Source organism: Anabrus simplex, chromosome 1 (genome assembly GCF_040414725.1).
Source record: "Anabrus simplex isolate iqAnaSimp1 chromosome 1, ASM4041472v1, whole genome shotgun sequence".
NCBI lineage: Eukaryota > Metazoa > Arthropoda > Insecta > Orthoptera > Tettigoniidae > Anabrus > Anabrus simplex.
The window spans coordinates 1,636,535,191-1,636,554,420 of NC_090265.1; the positions used below are offsets into that span (position 1 = coordinate 1,636,535,191).

Consider the following 19,230-nt stretch of genomic DNA (forward strand, 5'->3'; position numbering starts at 1 on the left):
AACGAGAGTACCTTATGGTAATAATTATAACTCAATGTCCACCAAGTCATAATTTTCAAATGTGGAAATCATGTAGCTGCCAATTTAGAAACTGATAATAATTCTCGGTGTCATTCAAGTAAGTTGCGCCACAAAGAAAGGGCTAAAGCACCTTGGATAATTACATGTTTTATCTAAAGTGTCTTTGGATCAGTTGACCTTAGCAGTGAACACTTAACAATAGCCAGCGAAGTCATTCTTACAGCGGAGATCGCACACCAAAGGAGTACGCCGTCAGGGTCGCCTCACCGCACTGGTCTAACGGATATTTTAAAGCAATATCATACGCATCCATTGTTTCAGGTAGGAACTTCAAAAGCATTCACTTTGCATATATATAAAGTAAATGAAACTCTCTTTTTTTCTGTACAAGATTTTTGTCATTGGGGTCTATGATGCCACAACTGATTAGATAAAAACTTAATTAATTATCACTGTGACTAAGCACTATCTCAATTAATCAACACCAATATAACGTGGAAGAAGCCGAAGATGCACGTATATAGATCCCTGCACGAATACGAATATCCGCGAAGTTAGTGTCTTGGCGGATGCAAACTGTATGGCAGTGCAGATCATTATGCTGATAATTTCTAAATAATGAAGTTTATTGATTTTCAGTCAGGTATACTCTTATTTTTGCTTGTGATTAGGTGACCCTCAACATTTGTACGGGAGAATGGCGATATATAAAAAGCCTTGAGACCATCATCATCATCATAGGTTGTTCTGCCATTCGGCAGGTCCAATCAATGGCTGTGACCTCCATATCTCTCGATCTTGTGCCCTTTTCTTCACTTCTGCATAATCTTCCTTTCTTTTTCTAATGCTGCCTAAAAACTGATATCGTCTCCTTCCTCTTCCTCGTTTTCCTTTTATCATCCCTTCAATTGCTACTCGTAGTAAGGTTAGATTATGCCGTATCCAGTTTTTCTTCCTATTTTCGGTTACGGTCAGCATGCTCCTCACTTCTCGCCTTGAGACCATAAGTACCTAAATCTGATCGTAACCTAACTGGCTCCTGTCCGCAATTAATGGAAGGGAGGAACAAAGGTCAATACGTCGGTAGTTGTCGCAAGAGAAAATCCCTCATAAACATGTGATTGGGGGAGTTCTGGTGCCAGGTGTCAGGCTTTTGTTTTATGTTAACAGGTCTATCCTTTTCAGTACCTTGGTGTAAGATACTGTAGTTACACTGTATATTTAAAATATCCAAGAATAACCATTCGCAGATACGGATGCGGGTAACGATGAGGAAAGTGCGGATCTGGAGCGGGTGCGGATAATATTTTGTACATCCGCGCAGGGCTCTTGGATCTTTACGCGGTTACCATCTCGCTGACTAGATCATACAATGATAAGGCCTAAATAATGTAAATAATTATAATACGAGTATAATAAAAATTATGCTTTACAAAACAGAGGGAAATGAGAATGATAAATATTGTGTTCTAATAATTAAGAGAATAATCCTCAATTATTGAGATTGATAAATGAGGGAAGTGTGAACTGAAACTACAATATTTAAGAACGAACAAATATTGAGTTTCGAGAGAAATCAAATGTGGAGAATGACGCTATAAACTAAATAAAAAGCTAATTAAATTGTAAAATATTGTGTTCAGGAACTGAAATCTTCTCGGAATAATTTCATTAATTTATTGAACGCAGTTGAAGTTATTGATAAAGGTACGTCAACACCTCAGTAAACGTGCACGTAAGATACCTATTATATAGGAATTAATGGTTATTTTCATGAAATAAGATATCAATTATTATTAAATAACTGTTTTTTTGCTAGTTGTTTTACGTCGCACCGACACAGATAGGTTTTACGGCGACGATGGGACAGGAAAGGGCTAGGAGTGTGAAGGAAGCGACCTTAGCCTTAATTAAGGTACAGCCCCAGCATTTGCCTGGTGTGAAAACGGGAAACCACGGAAAACCATTTTCAGGGCTGCCTACAGTGGGGTTCGAACCTACTATCTCCCGAATACTGGATACTGGCCGCACTTAAGCGACTGCAGCTATCGAGCTCGGTTTAAATAACTGTATTGAGGAAAAGAAATTAAGATTGGGTGATGTAAATCCACATGAAATTCAAATTAACAGCATTCACAGCAGTTTAGGGCCAATGTTAGGGACCTGGTTCTTAACACGTCCAGTCAGGTCAAAGACCAATGAGTTAATCCCAGCATGACATCAAGTAAGTCTTTCAACTATTGCAATAAACGTCAATAATTATTTTACTTTTTAAAGTAATTCAAACCAACATACATACATACATACATACTTTATCATTAGACTGTTATGCCTTTCAGCGTTCAGTCTGCAAGCCTCTGTGAATTTATTAAACGTCGCCACAATCCTCTATTTGCAACTAGTGCTGTGGCCTCATTTAGTTCTATACTTCTTACCTTTAAATCGTTAGAAACTTAGTCTAACCATCGTCGCCTTGTCTCTCCCTACTTCTCTTACCCTCCATAGCAGAGTCCATTATTCTTCTAGGTAACCTATCCTCCTCCATTCGCCACCAAAGTTTTAAATAATTCTGTTACAACTCTACATGCTTATGCAAAAAACGAATCAACTAGCGATAATTTGAAATAACTGTGGTGTGAGGAAATGCAAAAAAAAAAAAAAAATTAAATATACATCTCGTAAAATATCGCGACGAATGTCTTCCAAATTATTGAAGGCACATTTGTCAAAATAGAATGGATTTTCAGAATTCAAAAGAGTCTAAAAACAGTGCCAGACATCAAAGGATTTTTTACCGCTCCATGGCTAAATAGTTAGTGTGCTGGCCTTTGATCCCGAGGGTCTCGGAGACGATTCCCGGCAGGATCGTGGATTTTAACATTCATTCGTTAATTCCAATGGCTCGAGGGCTCATTGTGAGTGCCGTCAGCTCGAAGGACCTGCACAAGACCTCTTCGGGGGCCACATATTATTATTATTATTATTATTATTATTATTATTATTATTATTATTATTATTATTATTATTATTATTATTATTATTATTATTGGTAGTAGTAGTAGTAGAAGTAGTAGTAGTAGTAGTATAAGAATTATCGGGAGAGTCTCAAAATTAAGGCGTCCGACCGTCGTGAGGCGTTGGTGGAGTCCCAACCGAGCAGATCTATTGGCTCAATGGAGAACAGCGATTTGGTGCTCAAGATCTTGAAAATGTGTAAACTTGTGTTGGAACAAGAAATAAAATGTCCAAAATAACATTTCAAATTCTTTCTGACTAGGTACTTATTTTCTATCACGTGGTGCGTCAAAACTTGATTAAAGCTATACCCCGCATAGCTCATCATTAGCGCTACGGATCGCCACTTGTATCGCAAATATCTACGCGTGGAATTAGTGATGGATAGCTCGTGAATGAGTTGTTCAAAATGAACGCTTCACTACCATGAAGTATGAACTAATCACTCAAATTGCGATGAACTGGTAGATCAAACACTTCATAGGTCTCACACTTCATAAGATTCACAACTCATTCCGTTGGTTTGCCGCTCGTTCACTCGTTTTCTCCCCTCTCCCATTATGTACGTCACACATTACCCCTTCGCTCCTGGCTCATCCTACCTAACACTACAATCAGTCACTACTGATCTGCATTTCGGGCAGTCGCCCAGGTGGCAGATTCCCTATCTGTTGTTTTTCTGTATTGAACATTTCCCTTGGTAGCTTATTCCAATAACTAACACCCCTTCCTATAAACGAATTTTAGCCCCAATTTGTCCTCTTCAATTCCAACCTTATCTTCAAGTTGTGATCCTTCCTAGATTTAAAGACACCACTCAAACTTATTCGTCTACTGATATCCTCCCACGCCATCTCTCCTCTGACAGCTATGAACATACCATTTAATCGAGCAGCTCGTCTCCTTTCTCCCAAATCTTTCCAGCCCAAACTTTGCAACAATTTTGTAAGGCTACTCTTTTGTCGGAAATCACCCAGAACAATTCGAGCTGCTTTTCTTTGGATTTTTTCCAGTTCTTGAATCAAGTAATCCTGGTGATGGTCCCATATACTGGAACCATACTCTAGTTGAGGTCTTTCCAGAGACTTATATGCCCTGTCCTTTACATCCTTACTACAACCACTAAATACCCTCATAACCATGTGCAGAGATCTGTACCCTTTATTAACAATCATATTTATGTGATTACCCCAATGAAGGTCTTTTCTTATATTAACACCTAGGTACTTACACTGATCCCCAAAAGGAACTTTCACGCCATCAACGCAGTAATTAAAACTGACAAGACGTTTCCTATTTGTGAAACCTACAACCTGATTTTAACCCCGTTTTTCATCATACCATTGCCCACCGTCCATCTCACAATATTAACGAGGTCATTTCGCAGTTGCTCACAATCCTGTAAGTTATTTATTTCTCTACGCGGAACAACATCATCTGCAAAAAGTCTTATATCTAATTCCACTCCTTTACTCATGTCATTTATATATATATATAAATAAAAGGAAACATAAAATTCCCAAAACACTGCCTTGTGGAATTCCTCTCCTGATTATTACAGCGTCAAATAAAGCTTCGTCTACTGTAGTTCTCTGAGATCTATTTTCTAGAAATACAGCAACCCATTTAGTCGCTCTTTTGTCTAGTCCAATTGCACTCACTTTTGCCAGTAGCCTCCCATGATCTACCCTATCAAAAGCCTTAGACAGGTCAATCGCAATACAATCCATTTTACCTGCAGAATCTAAGGTATCTGCTACATCTTGCTGGAATCCTACAAGGTAAGCTTCAGTGGGGTAATTTTTCCTAAACCAGAAGTGCCTTCTATCGAACCAGTTAATAATTTCGCAAACATGTCTAATATAATCAGAAAGTATGCTTTCCAAAAGATTACATGCAATGCATGTCAAACTGACTCTCCTCTAATTTTCAGCTTCATGTCTATCACCCTTTCCTTTGTACACAGCAGCTACTATAGCAACTCTCCATTCATTTAGTATAGCTCCTTCTTACAAACAGTAAACAAATACATACTTCAGATATAATGAGATGTAACGATCTGTATGCTTTCCCAACGATGCCATCAACATGACCCTGTTTTAGATGTTGTAGAAGTTTGAACGGAACGTTTCATTATCCTGGCATGAGCTATAGTCTAATATACGTGAGAGTTGCATTAAAAAGTTAAGGTGATAATAGTTCTATCGTACATACGCACAAGACTGGTACCTTTCGAAGAGTACTTCGTTATCACTGATACGAATTGACTTTTGTTCATTATTAATCATCGTCAGGGTCATTTAATATATGTTTCTATTTACATAAGCAACGAGAGTACCTTATGGTAATAATTATAACTCAATGTCCACCAAGTCATAATTTTCAAATGTGGAAATCAAGTGGCTGCCAATTTAGAATCTGATAATAATTCTCGGTGTCATTCAAGTAAGTTGCGCCACAAAGAAAGAGCTAAAGCATCTTGGATAATTACAAGTTTTATCTATAGTGTCTTTGGATCAGTTGACCTTAGCAGTGAACACTTAACAATAGCCAGCGAAGTCATTCTTACAGCGGAGATCGCACACCAAAGGAGTACGTCGTCAGGGTCGCCTCACCGCACTGGTCTAACGGATATTTTAAAGCAATATCATACGTATCCATTGTTTCAGGTAGCAACTTCAAAAGCATTCACTTTGCATATATATATACAGTATATATATATATAAAGTAAATGAAACTCTATTTTTTTCTGTACAAGATTTTTGTCATTGGGGTCTATGATGCCACAACTGATTAGATAAAAACTTAATTAATTATCACTGTGACTAAGCACTATCTCAATTAATCAACACCAATATAACGTGGAAGAAGCCGAAGATGCACGTATATAGATCCCTGCACGAATACGGATATCTGCGAAGTTAGTGTCTTGGCGGATTCAAACTTTGTGGCAGTGCAGATAATTTTGCTGATAATTTCTAAATAATGAAGTTTATTGATTTTCAGTCAGGTATACTCTTATTTTTGCTTGTGATTAGGTGACCCTCAACATTTGTACGGGAGAATGGCGATATATAAAGAGCCTTGAGACCATAAATACCTAAATCTGATCGTAACCTAACTGGCTTCTGACCGCAGTTAATGGAAGGAAGGACAAAGGTCAATACGTCGGTAGTTGCCGCAAGAGAAAATCCCTCATAAACGTGTGATTGGGGGAGTTCTGGTGCCAGGTGTCAGGCTTTTGTATTATGTTAACAGGTCTATCCTTTTCAGTACCTTGGTGTAAGATACTGTAGTTATACTGTATATTTAAAATATCCAAGAATAACCATTCGCAGATACGGATGCGGGTGACGATGAGGAAAGTGCGGATCTGGAGCGGGTGTGGATAATATTTTGTACATCCGCGCAGGGCTCTTGGATCTTTACGCGATTATCATCTCGCTGACTAGATCATACAATGATAAAGCCTAAACAATGTAAATAATTATAATACGAGTATAATAAAAATTATGCTTTACAAAACAGAGAGTATCAGTTGGAGGGAAATGAGAATGATAAATATTTTGTTTAACTAATTAAGGGAATAATCCTCAATTATTGAGATTGATAAATGAGGGAAGTGTGAACTGAAACTACAATATTTAAGAACGAACAAATATTGAGTTTCGAGAGAAATCAAATGTGGAGAATGACGCTATAAACTAAATAAAAAGCTAATTAAATTGTAAAATATTGTGATCAGGAACTGAAATCTTCTCGGAATAATTTAATTAAATTATTGAACGCAGTTGAAGTTATTGATAAAGGTAGATCAACACCTCAGTAAACGTGCACGTAAGATACCTATTATATAGGAATTAATGGTTATTTTCATGAAATAAGATATCAATTATTATTAAATAACTGTTTTTTTGCTAGTTGTTTTACGTCGCACCGACACAGATAGGTCTTACGGCGACGATGGGACAGGAAAGGGCTAGGAGTGTGAAGGAAGCGACCTTAGCCTTAATTAACGTACAGCCCCAGCATTTGCCTGGTGTGAAAACGGGAAACCACGGAAAACCATTTTCAGGGCTGCCTACAGTGGGGTTCGAACCTACTATCTCCCGAATACTGGATACTGGCCGCACTTAAGCGACTGCAGCTATCGAGCTCGGTTTAAATAACTGTATTGAGGAAAAGAAATTAAGATTGGATGATGTAAGTCCACATGAAATTCAAATTAACAGCATTCACAGCAGATTAGGGCCAATGTTAGGGACCTGGTTCTTAACACGTCCAGTCAGGTCAAAGACCAATGAGTTAATCCCAGCATGACATCAAGTAAGTCTTTCAACTATTGCAATAAACGTCAATAATTATTTTACTTTTTAAAGTAATTCAAACCAACATACATACATACATACTTTATCATTAGACTGTTGTGCCTTTCAGCGTTCAGTCTGGAAGCCTCTGTGAATTTATTAAACGTCGCCACAATCCTCTATTTGCAACTAGTGCTGTGGCCTCATTTAGTTCTATACCTGTTATTTTTGAATCGTTAGAAACTGAGTCTAACCACGCGTCGTCTTGATCTCTCTCTACTTCTCTTACCCTCCATAACAGAGTCCATTATTCTCCTAGGTACCTATCCTCCTCCATTCGCCACCAAAGTTTTAAATAATTCTGTTACAACTCTACATGCTTATGGAAAAAACGAATCAACTAGCGATAATTTGAAATAACTGTGGTGTGAGGAAATGCAAAAAATAAAATATATATTTCGTAAAATATCGCGACGAATGTCTTCCAAATTATTGAAGGCACATTTGTCAAAATAGGGTGGATTTTCAGAATTCAATGAAGTCTAAAAACAGTGCCGAACTTGAAAGGATTTTTTGTTCCGGCTCCATGGCTTAATAGTGTGCTGGCCTTTGATCCCGAGAGTCTCCGAGTCGATTCCCGGCAGGATCGTGGAATTTAACATTCATTCGTTAATTCCAATGGCTCGAGGGCTCGTTGTGAGTGCCGTCAGCTCGAAAGGCCTGCACAAGACCTCTTCGGAAGCCATACATTATTATTATTATTATTATTATTATTATTATTATTATTATTATTATTGTTATTATTATTATTATTGGTAGTAGTAGTAGTAGTAGTAGTAGTAGTAGTAGTAGTAGTAGTAGTAGTAGTAGTAGTAGTATAAGAATTATCGGGAGAGTCTCAAAATTAAGGCGTCCGACCGTCGTGAGGCGTTGGTGGATTCCCAACCGAGCAGATCTATTGGCTCAATGGAGAACAGCGATTTGGTGCTCAAGATCTTGAGAATGTGTAAACTTGAGTTGGAACAAGAAATAAAATGTCCAAAATTACTTTTCAAATTCTTTCTGACTACGTACTTATTATCTATCACGTACTGCGTCAAAACTTGATTAAAGCTATTTCCCGCGTAGCTCATCATTAGCGCTACATTTTCACTAGAATAAATAAGATAACACAATCTTTGTAAAATCCCTGAACGAACCAATCTACGAGTTTGTGATGTAAAATTATGCGTGTATTTGGTTTGACCAAGGTTACTAGAAAGTGTTAAGTGGTGAAGCATTGATAATTAGTATCTAACAGAAGAGGATTAGATAAGGTCAACACCCTCAAGTTCATAATGTGTAAACTTTTGGTCTGTTCAGGCGATTAGAATTCAGTCAAGGAAGGTGATTGTTCCTTCACTAAAATTAGGGTCGTCACAGCATCATATCATTTATAAGATAAGCATTAGTTTGTTATGTTGGTAAAAGTGATGTATGATGGAGACAGCAAGCACTGTAAGGCAGTTGAGCTACGTTTTATATATATATCATAACTTGCCCTGACTGACCGATTCATCATCGGCGAGCCAAAACTACTGGACATAAAGAAATGAAATTTAGGGGATACGTTCATATTACAACGTATGTGCTCATTAACCCTCTCCCGCCCATAGCGTAGTAAAGCGTACTTGAACTTCTAGTCGCATGTATGAGCCATCTATCGGCCGATAGACAAATATAACTTACAATTACTAGCATGTGCACTTCCTAGAGACCAAAGATATTAGTTTTCTTCTTTTAAAACCTTAGCAGGCGTATTAGAACACGAAATACGGAAGGCAGTGATATATTGTAAACAAACACGTCGACGTTTAATTCGCGTGAAAATATTTTATGCGATAACGACATTGAAAGTTTGGTGAACGATTATTCTGACTGTGAAACTGTTAGTAGTGGCTCAAGTGAACTCAGTGAAGTGGAAAGTGAAAATGAAAATGACGATATTTCAGGAAATGACGACGTACACATGCGCATATGACATAGATTGTAGGCCTAACTTTCAATGGACAAATACATTGTTTCACATCGAACCGGCGGACTTTACTAAAGAGGCACGACCTTGCCATTCTCTTCCTGTAGCTAGTACAGCATTAGAGTATTTCTCCCTTATATTTGATGAAAACATTTTCGAATTAATTGTTCATTAGTTTTTGTACAATATACATTTTTATAAATATCTGCATTATCATAAGGATGGCTGAAAAGAATTGCTTTAATTCTGGGGAAAACATGCATTTTAATATGGGCGGGAAAGGGTTAAGGGAGAATTTCTGGATATTCCGTCGCTAAGGGGGTGAAACGAGGGGTGAATTTTTAAAATGAGTGTATCTATATCTCGAAAACTGAACAGTTTAAAGACATGAACATTGGTATGTGGAATCTCCTTTAAAAATAAAGAAACACGCATTTTTCTAAAGGGGGTGAAAAAGGTGAAAAAGTGGTGGATACTTATATCTCAAAAACTGAAGATGTTGTAGTCATGAAAATTGATATTTGGAATCTTCTTGAAAAAACGTACCTTTTGTTTTCGACAAATCCACTTAAGGGTGTGGGGTGGGTGAAGAGAAGTGAACTTAGTCTCTTTATAAATACGGAAACATTTATGATTTGTTTTTGGAAAATCTACTAAAAAAGGGTGGTGAACTAGAGTGACAAAAGGGGTGCATTATTAAAATGAGTATATCTCAAAAATGTAGCATGTTAGACATGAAATTTGGCATTTGGAATCTCCTGTAAAAATAAAGGAACAGGCATAGTTTGTTTTCTGAAAATCCATTTAAAGGAAAGTGTTAATGTGGGTGAAGTTTTTCATGAACATATACTGTACACAGTATATATCAAATACTTAACACGTTACAGACGTGAAGAGTAATATTTTTAATCTCTTTTAAAAATAAAAATAACACGTATTTGTTTGTTTTCGGAAAACATTTCAGTGGGGAGGGGGGTAAAAAGGACTGAAAAACAGGCTGAATGCTTTTTATGTGGATACTTATATCACAAAAACTGAAGATGTTACAGACATGAAATTTGGTATTTGGAATCTCCTTGAAAAAAACGTACTTTATGTTTTCGGAAAATCCACTTAAAGGGGTGGGGTGGGTGAAGAGAAGTGAACTTAGATGATTTATTTTTAAGGGAATACATATACATCAAATACTTAGGAAGTGGGGTGAACAAGACTGACAAAGGTGGTAAATTTTTAAAATGAGTACCTATATCTCAAAAAGTAACATGTTACAAGCGTGAAAATTGGTATTTTTACATCTCTTTTAAATATAAAGTAACACGTGCTTTTTTGTTTTCGGAAAAATAAATTGGGGGTGGGGTCGGGGTAGCGTGGTAAAAAAAGGACTAAAAGCGGGATTGAATTTGTTTTATTAGGATACTGGTATCTTAAAATCTGAAGATATTACAGACATAAAAATTGGTATTTGGAATCTCCTTGAAAAAGAAAAAACACGCATTTCTTGTTTTCGTAAAATCCACTTAAAGGGGATGTAAAAAGGACTTTTTATGAGGATACTTAGATCTCCAAAACTGAAATGTTACACACATGAAAATTTGTATTTGGAAACTTCTTTAAAAATAAAGAAATGCGCATTCTTTTATTTTCGGGAAATCTAAGTGTGGATAAATGAATGAAAAATGAGTTTAATTCTTTGTATGAGGATATATCACAAAAACGAAGTACGTTACAGACTTGAAAACGGGTATTTGTGATCTCCTTTTAAAATAAAGAAACGCGCAGTTTTGTTGGGTGGGGGAGGGAATACACTTAAGGAGGAGGGTGTTAAAGGAGTTGAATTCCTTTTATGAGGATACAAATAAGAAGTGGCCTTTAAAAAATACACCCCTAATGGGTTTTGACTGCGGGATGAGGAATGATGACAAAAATATACGTTTATAAGGAACCGTTTGAATTACGAATTTAAAATATCAAATTATATCCAAGATGTTAACATGTCAAATTATATCCAAGGTGTTAACATGTCAAATGATATCCAAGATGTTAAAATGTCAAATGATATCCAAAATGTTAAAATGTCAAATGATATCCAAGATGTTAAAATGGCAAATGATATCCAAGATGTTAAAATGTCAAATGATATCCAAGATGTTAAAATGTCAAATGATATCCAAGATGTTAAACAACAGAAGGTTTGAAACAAATTTAACCCCTCAGAGAGTTCAATGGGGTTAAGATCCGAAAAAAATATATTAATTCCTTCCTACGAAACGGTTTAACGTACGAAGACAAATTTCCCAACAGCGGTATCTATTTTAAAACCTAGATGTGGAATAGAAAATGTTTCTAAAGGTTCCACCGCTAAAGTGTCAAATGAGGTTAGCTCCGTAAACTAAATTATTCATCTCTCCAAAACCGTTTGGCGTACAAAGTTGTAATTTTACGAGAAGGGTCTTCTTTTATGTCCTAGGTGTAAAATACCGTATACTTGAGAATATTTTCCCCTAAGAGGTTTAGATGGTAGTTGACTCTCAAAACCTCAACATCCATTCTTCAGAAACCGTTTCAGGCACGAACATAACTTTTTTGTGAAGGGTTGTCTTCTGTATCCTAGATGTTAATAAATGTTTCAAAACATTCACCTCTTAGAAAGTGTTCTTTCCTCCATTACAAAATCAAAATTTCACAGGTTGGTCGCTTTTACACCCTAGATGTTAATTCAGGTATGGTTTAAAACAATAAAATTCTTCCGTACGGGGTTCAAGTAAGTGGTAGATTATAAAACAAATAGTCATTCCCCCAAAACCTTTTAATATACGAACTGAGGGCGTATTTTACAGAATCATTGACAGTGTGCTCTGCAAAATGTAAAACTTTGAACAATGACTTTCGTTTTAAAGCCGTAGCGAAGCACAGGTATCTTGCTAGTCAGTGATAAATAACTAGAACCACGAGTAATTAACGTGCCTGTGTTCAGAAAGTAAATGTCGATATTTTAAGCAACATTCAGTCTGCAGTGCTGGGTCACCGATTTATGTCACTTGATTGTGAAAAATACAGATATCATAAATGAAAAATGAAATGGCGTATGGCTTTTAGTGCCCTGAGTGTCCGAGGACACGCTCGGCTCGCCAGGTGCAGACACAAACCATATTGACTTAAGCACTCTTCTACCAATCAGTCTGAGAACGTTTAAGAAGAAGCTTGGTAAACAACTGGTACGTCGGTGGATGCAGAGTGGGTTTCGAGCCTTAGGTTTCGTCCCTTAAGAGCCCACGGCTTGCCCGTGGTCCAACAGCTGTGTACTCTGACCGGCCAACCAAGCAGAGGAAAGTTAGCCACGGCTCTACCGTGGCTCTACGCCTCTGCATTCGGGAGACGGGCCTGCAGCACTGTGCCGGACTTCACGCCTGGCCTCACCCGTCGGCTGTCCTGAGAATGGTTTTCCGTGGTTTTCCATTCCCCTGCACTAAGGCGAATGCCGGGACAGTTCGTAGTATAGGCCACGGCCGCCCACCCCCTCACCTTCTCCGCACATCTGCTTCACTGTAACAAATCTCCCGGCCTGAGAGACGGCGTCACCGTCTAAGAGGCCCGCCTCCCCCTTCAGGGGAGGAATGAAAGCGTTTAGTAGTAGTAGTAGCAACTGGTAGCGAATGCCAGTCTGGTTACCGTCATTTTAAAGTAGTTTCTCCCGTAGTCTAGTTACCCTGTGTACCCAAACAAGGAAAATTGACGCTGCACTCCCTAAGGTAAGTTTAACGTGTGCGATGAGTACATGTTAACAAATATTTCGGAGCCGAGGCAGAGTCTATGAACCAGTCTCACAGCCACACCATGCTCTAAGTGTGCAGTACATACATACATACATACATACATACATACATACATACATACATACATACATACATACATACATACATACATACATACATACATACATACATACATACATACTGTGACCGTTCATGGAAGCGCTTGGTTCGAAATAATAAACTTCTTTAATATGCCTCGACTATAATTCAGTGGTTTGCAAAAAAACTCCACTCCAGGGCATGGCCCTTCGACGAGAAAGCGGTCACATCCTCTCAATAATTAATCAAATGATGATCCTACATCTTATTCCAATATACTAGGCTCTTATCTAAACTAGGCAAGAAATGATAACGGAAGGACATCAACTTTAATAAACAATACAAATAGATATAATTAATAAACTGAATAAGCAAACATATTTTTTTAAAGAAAACATTCTTATGACACCTTGTCATGCTCTATTAAAATTAAGTCTTTCTTGAAAGTTATCCACAATTAAATTCAGACATTATCATCACTCATTACTTTCTTTGATACTTCATTTAAGTAGTTATTAAACACATTAGAAAATCAGTAAATCGAATCCTTCATCTCCTCTAAACTTGTTTGTCACTCACTGTATTTCACTTATTATCCGTACCTTGTCTTCCCAGCTCTACCTGCTTCTTTTTGTTTCATCTTACAAATACCTAGCTAGCTAACAATAACTTGAATTGCCTAGCGGTTTTTAAACAAACATAGAATCATTTCAAATAAATAATTATAATGTTATCGTCCCATAATTAGATGACCACGTGCCATCATCCATCTGGATGCTCCGCATAGCCGCATCTGAAAATTAAGCACTAACTACTGACATATTAAATGGTCCAATGCCAGAATATCTGAGCTGTGTCTGCATCTCTCCATCATGCTGAAAATAATGCTACTGCACAAAAACGCTGCCTCAAGCAATACTACAGATATCAACGCACACTTACAGGTGACATCGACCTCAAAAATTCGGTCTACCATTCCAGTATAAATTGTCGAAGATCCTACTTACATGCCCGCTCGACTATTCCGTCACTCATGTTATAACAGGACTTAAACCATAGCAATTCATATGCTCAACAGAAATCTCTTCCAAATGCTTTCAATCCCAACATTAAATGCATCGCTCGTTATCTAGTACTCGAATGCGCGGCGAACATACCGTTCAATAACACCATCCTATTATATTGACCATCTCGAAGAATCAACTTACCAACGTAATGAACAATTCAATAAATCTCATTCACTGATTATGTCACACCAAATTATAACTTCAGATGACCCAACATTCACCTTATACCAACGCAATATGCACCGCATAAGGAAAGAAAATCATTTCCTAAATAAACAAGCAAAGGCAATCGAAGAGCCTCAATATTATACGCATGAACATTACATAGTCCCTACTGAATGAGCATATTACAAATATCCGCGGAATTCCTTACACTAAGGATCACCACATTAATTACACTGACTGACAGAGCAAATGCAACACCAAGAAGGAGTGGTCAGAACTTTATGCCAATTGCAGGGTAGACTGACGTCACTGAGGTATGCTCATGATGTGAAATGCGCCGCTGTACTGCGCACGTAGCGAACGATAAATGGGACACGGCGTTGGCGAATGGCCCATTTCTCAACCGACAGCCATTGTAGAACGTGTTGTCGTGTGCCACAGGACACGTGTTTAGCTAAGAATGCCAGGCCGCCGTCAACGGAGGCATTTCCAGCAGACAGACGACTTTACGAGGGGTATGGTGATCGGGCTGAGAAGGGCAGGTTGGTCGCTTCGTCAAATCGCAGCCGATACCCATAGGGATGTGTCCACGGTACAGCGCCTGTGGCGAAGATGGTTGGCGCAGGGACATGTAGCACGTGCGAGGGGTCCAGGTGCAGCCCGAGTGACGTCAGCACGCGAGGATCGGCGCATCCGCCGCCAAGCGGTGGCAGCCCCGCACGCCACGTCAACCGCCATTCTTCAGCATGTGCAAGACACCCTGGCTGTTCCAATATCGACCAGAACAATTTCCCGTCGATTGGTTGAAGGAGGCCTGCACTCCCGGCGTCCGCTCAGAAGACTACCATTGACTCTACAGCATAGACGTGCACGCCTGGCATGGTGACGGGCTAGAGCGACTTGGATGAGGGAATGGCGGAACGTCGTGTTCTCCGATGAGTCACGCTTCTGTTCTGTCAGTAATAGTCACCGCAGACGAGTGTGGCGTCGGCGTGGAGAAAGGTCAAATCCGGCAGTAACTGTGGAGCGCCCTACCGCTAGACAACGCGGCATCATGGTTTGGGGCGCTATTGCGTATGATTCCACGTCACCTCTAGTGCGTATTCAAGGCACGTTAAATGCCCACCGCTACGTGCAGCATGTGCTGCGGCCGGTGGCACTCCCGTACCTTCAGGGGCTGCCCAATGCTCTGTTTCAGCAGGATAATGCCCGCCCAGACACTGCTCGCATCTCCCAACAGGCTCTACGAGGTGTACAGATGCTTCCGTGGCCAGCGTACTCTCCGGATCTCTCACCAATCGAACACGTGTGGGATCTCATTGGACGCCGTTTGCAAACTCTGCCCCAGCCTCGTACGGACGACCAACTGTGGCAAATGGTTGACAGAGAATGGAGAACCATCCCTCAGGACACCATCCGCACTCTTATTGACTCTGTACCTCGACGTGTTTCTGCGTGCATCGCCGCTCGCTGTGGTCCTACATCCTACTGAGTCGATGCCGTGCGCATTGTGTAACCTGCATATCGGTTTGAAATAAACATCAATTATTCGTCCGTGCCGTCTCTGTTTTTCCCCAACTTTCATCCCTTTCGAACCACTCCTCCTTGGTGTTGCATTGTCACTGTCAGTCAGTGTACATTACTTCCATGCCGTTCACATGAATCTGTTTAACTTATGACTTTCAATGACTCCTTGACATACGATTACATGCCATTTAAAGGTCATAATATATACATACATACATACATACGTATATACATACATACTGCCCCCGTTTTGCCGGGCAGCCCAGCCGGTAAGCAAAAGTCCCAGAGGCGGAACGTTCGCTTACAGGCAACGCTAAATTATAGAGGACAGGGACAACCTAAGGACTGACGACAAATGAAAACACTAAAAAGAAATGGGTTTTAACATTTATTAAATAAAAGATTAGCACTTTCCAAGTTCCATTAATATTTTCAAAATCTTGAAATAAAAATATTTAGCTCTTCCCTGCTGGAATTCACCCACAGTTCTTCATTAAATTGCATTCTGCAAAGATAAGAAACTGGGTCTTAATAAATCGCATTAGGAAATTAATTAAATTATTATCTGAGAAAATCTTTTCTCAAAATATCAAAAATCTGATTTTTCAAATTATTATTTAAATAAACAATACTCTGCGATTTATTTTGCAATGAATCAAATTTTTACCTCACACGAAAAATCAAATAAATCATTTCTATTAATTAAATATTATTCTAATTAATTATTTAAGCTTCAAATTATTTAATTAAATTATTTTGAAATCCAATATCCAACTCATCAGATTTTTACTCTCGTGTCAATTGACCTAGTGTTGTGCACAACTCACAATAAAGATTTAAAATTCTCGCATTGTAAAGTTAAACATTTTACATTTTGTGAGCTTAGTTCATTGACGCGATCCTTGCTTAAGTATTTTCCCTCGAAGCAAAGATCCCAATCTATCTTATTCTGTCATAAAATTGCTTAAAGATTTATAATTGAGCAAATATGCTCGCCACAAAACAACAAATAATCGAAACTTTACGCGCACAGCGTCCACATATCATGACGAAATATAACCATGAAAATCACATTTACAGACAAAATCAGTCATTCATCCATCTCACATTCAAGCTTTGGTCCACGGTAATATTATCAAATAGATTTATCGAACCCTATCTCTTGATTTTTAATTTTAAATTTTATTTGAAACTAGCGAATGTACCCGTGCTTCGCTACGGTATTCTACATTGTATTCGAATATCGAAGTAAATAGTGTGCATGCAGTAAATAAGATTGTTTTAAAATTGCATGTCTCTTAGCGTTATCCGAGAAAGAGCATGGGGAGGTCCCCGTACGTTGTTTCCAATGTAAAGTGTTTGTTATGGATTTGTGATATAACGGCAGGCTCACTGCCTACTGCCATTCACAATCGAGTTGGGACGTTTACGTTATAATTGCAGGCCCCATTGCCTACTATGCGGACAGAATCGATTTGGGGAGTTTTCGTTAAAATGGCAGCCCCCCTTTCCTACTTCCAGACAGATTAGAGTTTTTATTATAATGGCATGCAATTACCCTACTACCACTCGAAATTAAGTTGTGCAGTTATCATTATAATGTCAGGCCCATTTTCCTACTTTCAGCCAGCTTACTGCCAGTCACACCAAGTTGGTGAGTTTCCATCACAATAGCAGGCCACTATGCCTAATGCCAGTCACATTTTAGATGAGGACATTTCTTTATAATGGCGGGCACCCTTGCCTACTGCCAAACACAATCGGGTAGGGGAGTTTTAAACAAAACTGCATGCTCACTTGCCTTCTGCAAGTCAAATCGAGAAGTGAACTATTCATTACAATTGTAGACCTTCCTTACTAATGACAGTTACACAGGAGTTGGAGAAGGAACCCTTTCATACTGCCAGTCAAAGTCGGTGTGGGGAGTACTGATTACAATAGCAGACCCACCCTTTCTCGATCGCTACAAATCGACATCAGTGAATATATATAGATCGACATACGAAACTATATGCGTGTTTACAATACTGAAGACCTTCAGTTACAGATTAACTGCTACTAAACGTACGTCATATCGACAAAGGATTATACCATAAGACACGCCGGATTTAGTGGCCTAAATGGCTGGTCCTATGATATGTAATCTATTCTTGGGTCAGATTGAGTTAGAAACGTGGAACAGGGTAACGTTCTTGTAAGATTATCTCACATTACATTACTTTTCGGATAATTATGTGACAGCTATATACATAGCATTTGGCTCATATATGGCTACTGGGTGGGCCAATTTTCGTGAAGAGTTTGATGATTCTGTATTTCATATAAGTAATCGAAGGTGTAAATTATGCATGTGAAAATTCCAAATTGACTTAACATCCATTAATAGAGAAAAATCAAACGTAAAATTGATACAGATACGGCAAAGAGTAATAAGACCAAGGTTGTAGATCATTCCAAATTGAACGGAGATTGTGCAATCTGTTATGCGATAGGAATTTCAGAAGGTCTGCACCATTATTAAAATTGCCTGCATATTTCGATATTCTTCGGGGATAAAAAGTGAAGAATTTAATGATCTTGGATGTTTTCCGTTCGTTACAGGCTAAAACGTATAATTTTGTCAAATTTCAATTATCTTCTTTTTCTTCTGGCAGATTATGCCGCAATCTGGATTTTCGGCGAGGCGGGTAAAAATTAGGACTTTCAGAAACTAAACCAAAAATTATGCAGATGGTCATTATTACCCCTTAAACGGAAAGCTGTACGAAAATTTCGCCAAAATAGTCAGTGTAGAGGCACACAGTCGTTACGATTTGATTTATATAGATAAGGAATCTCCTCCATGTAAAACACCTTTTTGGTTATGGCCGCTGGACTTAACCTGCAAAACTGACCATTCATGATATCTCCCGTATTAATCCTCCTGACGAAAAAATGCACATGAAAAAAGGTTTAGAGGTGGAATTCCATCACGTTTGGTCGATTTCCAGTCAGGTTGGTCTTGTTCTCTATATATTGTGCAAGAGTAAAATCACCATTTCGGTTCCCTATAAACCGCCAGTCCATTCCGGAATATGAAATGTTATTTACGTTTAAAACCTACCTTTGGACAGGTGGATGCTAAATATGAATTTTGGTTCGAATGTCTTCAGTAGTTTTCAAGTTGTAAGGAATACGCTTTACACGCACCCGCTCGTGAGTTAAGTCCGATGGGACTTGTACAAAAAAACGGTCCGTTAATGATATCTCCCTTATTAATCCTC

General features: G+C 38.5%; 1 protein-coding gene across 2 annotated transcripts in view; it reads left to right on the forward strand.

The window, feature by feature from the left end:
• The first annotated feature begins 202 nt into the window (after positions 1–202).
• The window catches only part of LOC136858637 (myrosinase 1), a 145,291-nt gene continuing 126,263 nt past the window's right edge, over positions 203–19,230 (forward strand). The window contains exon 1 of one of the 2 annotated variants that reach the window (XM_068225643.1): positions 203–342. The gene's annotated coding sequence lies outside the window, so the exon portion shown is untranslated. Of the gene's footprint in view, positions 343–5,569; positions 5,706–19,230 lie in introns of those variants that run through there. The other variant, XM_067138340.2, reaches the window with a different exon arrangement.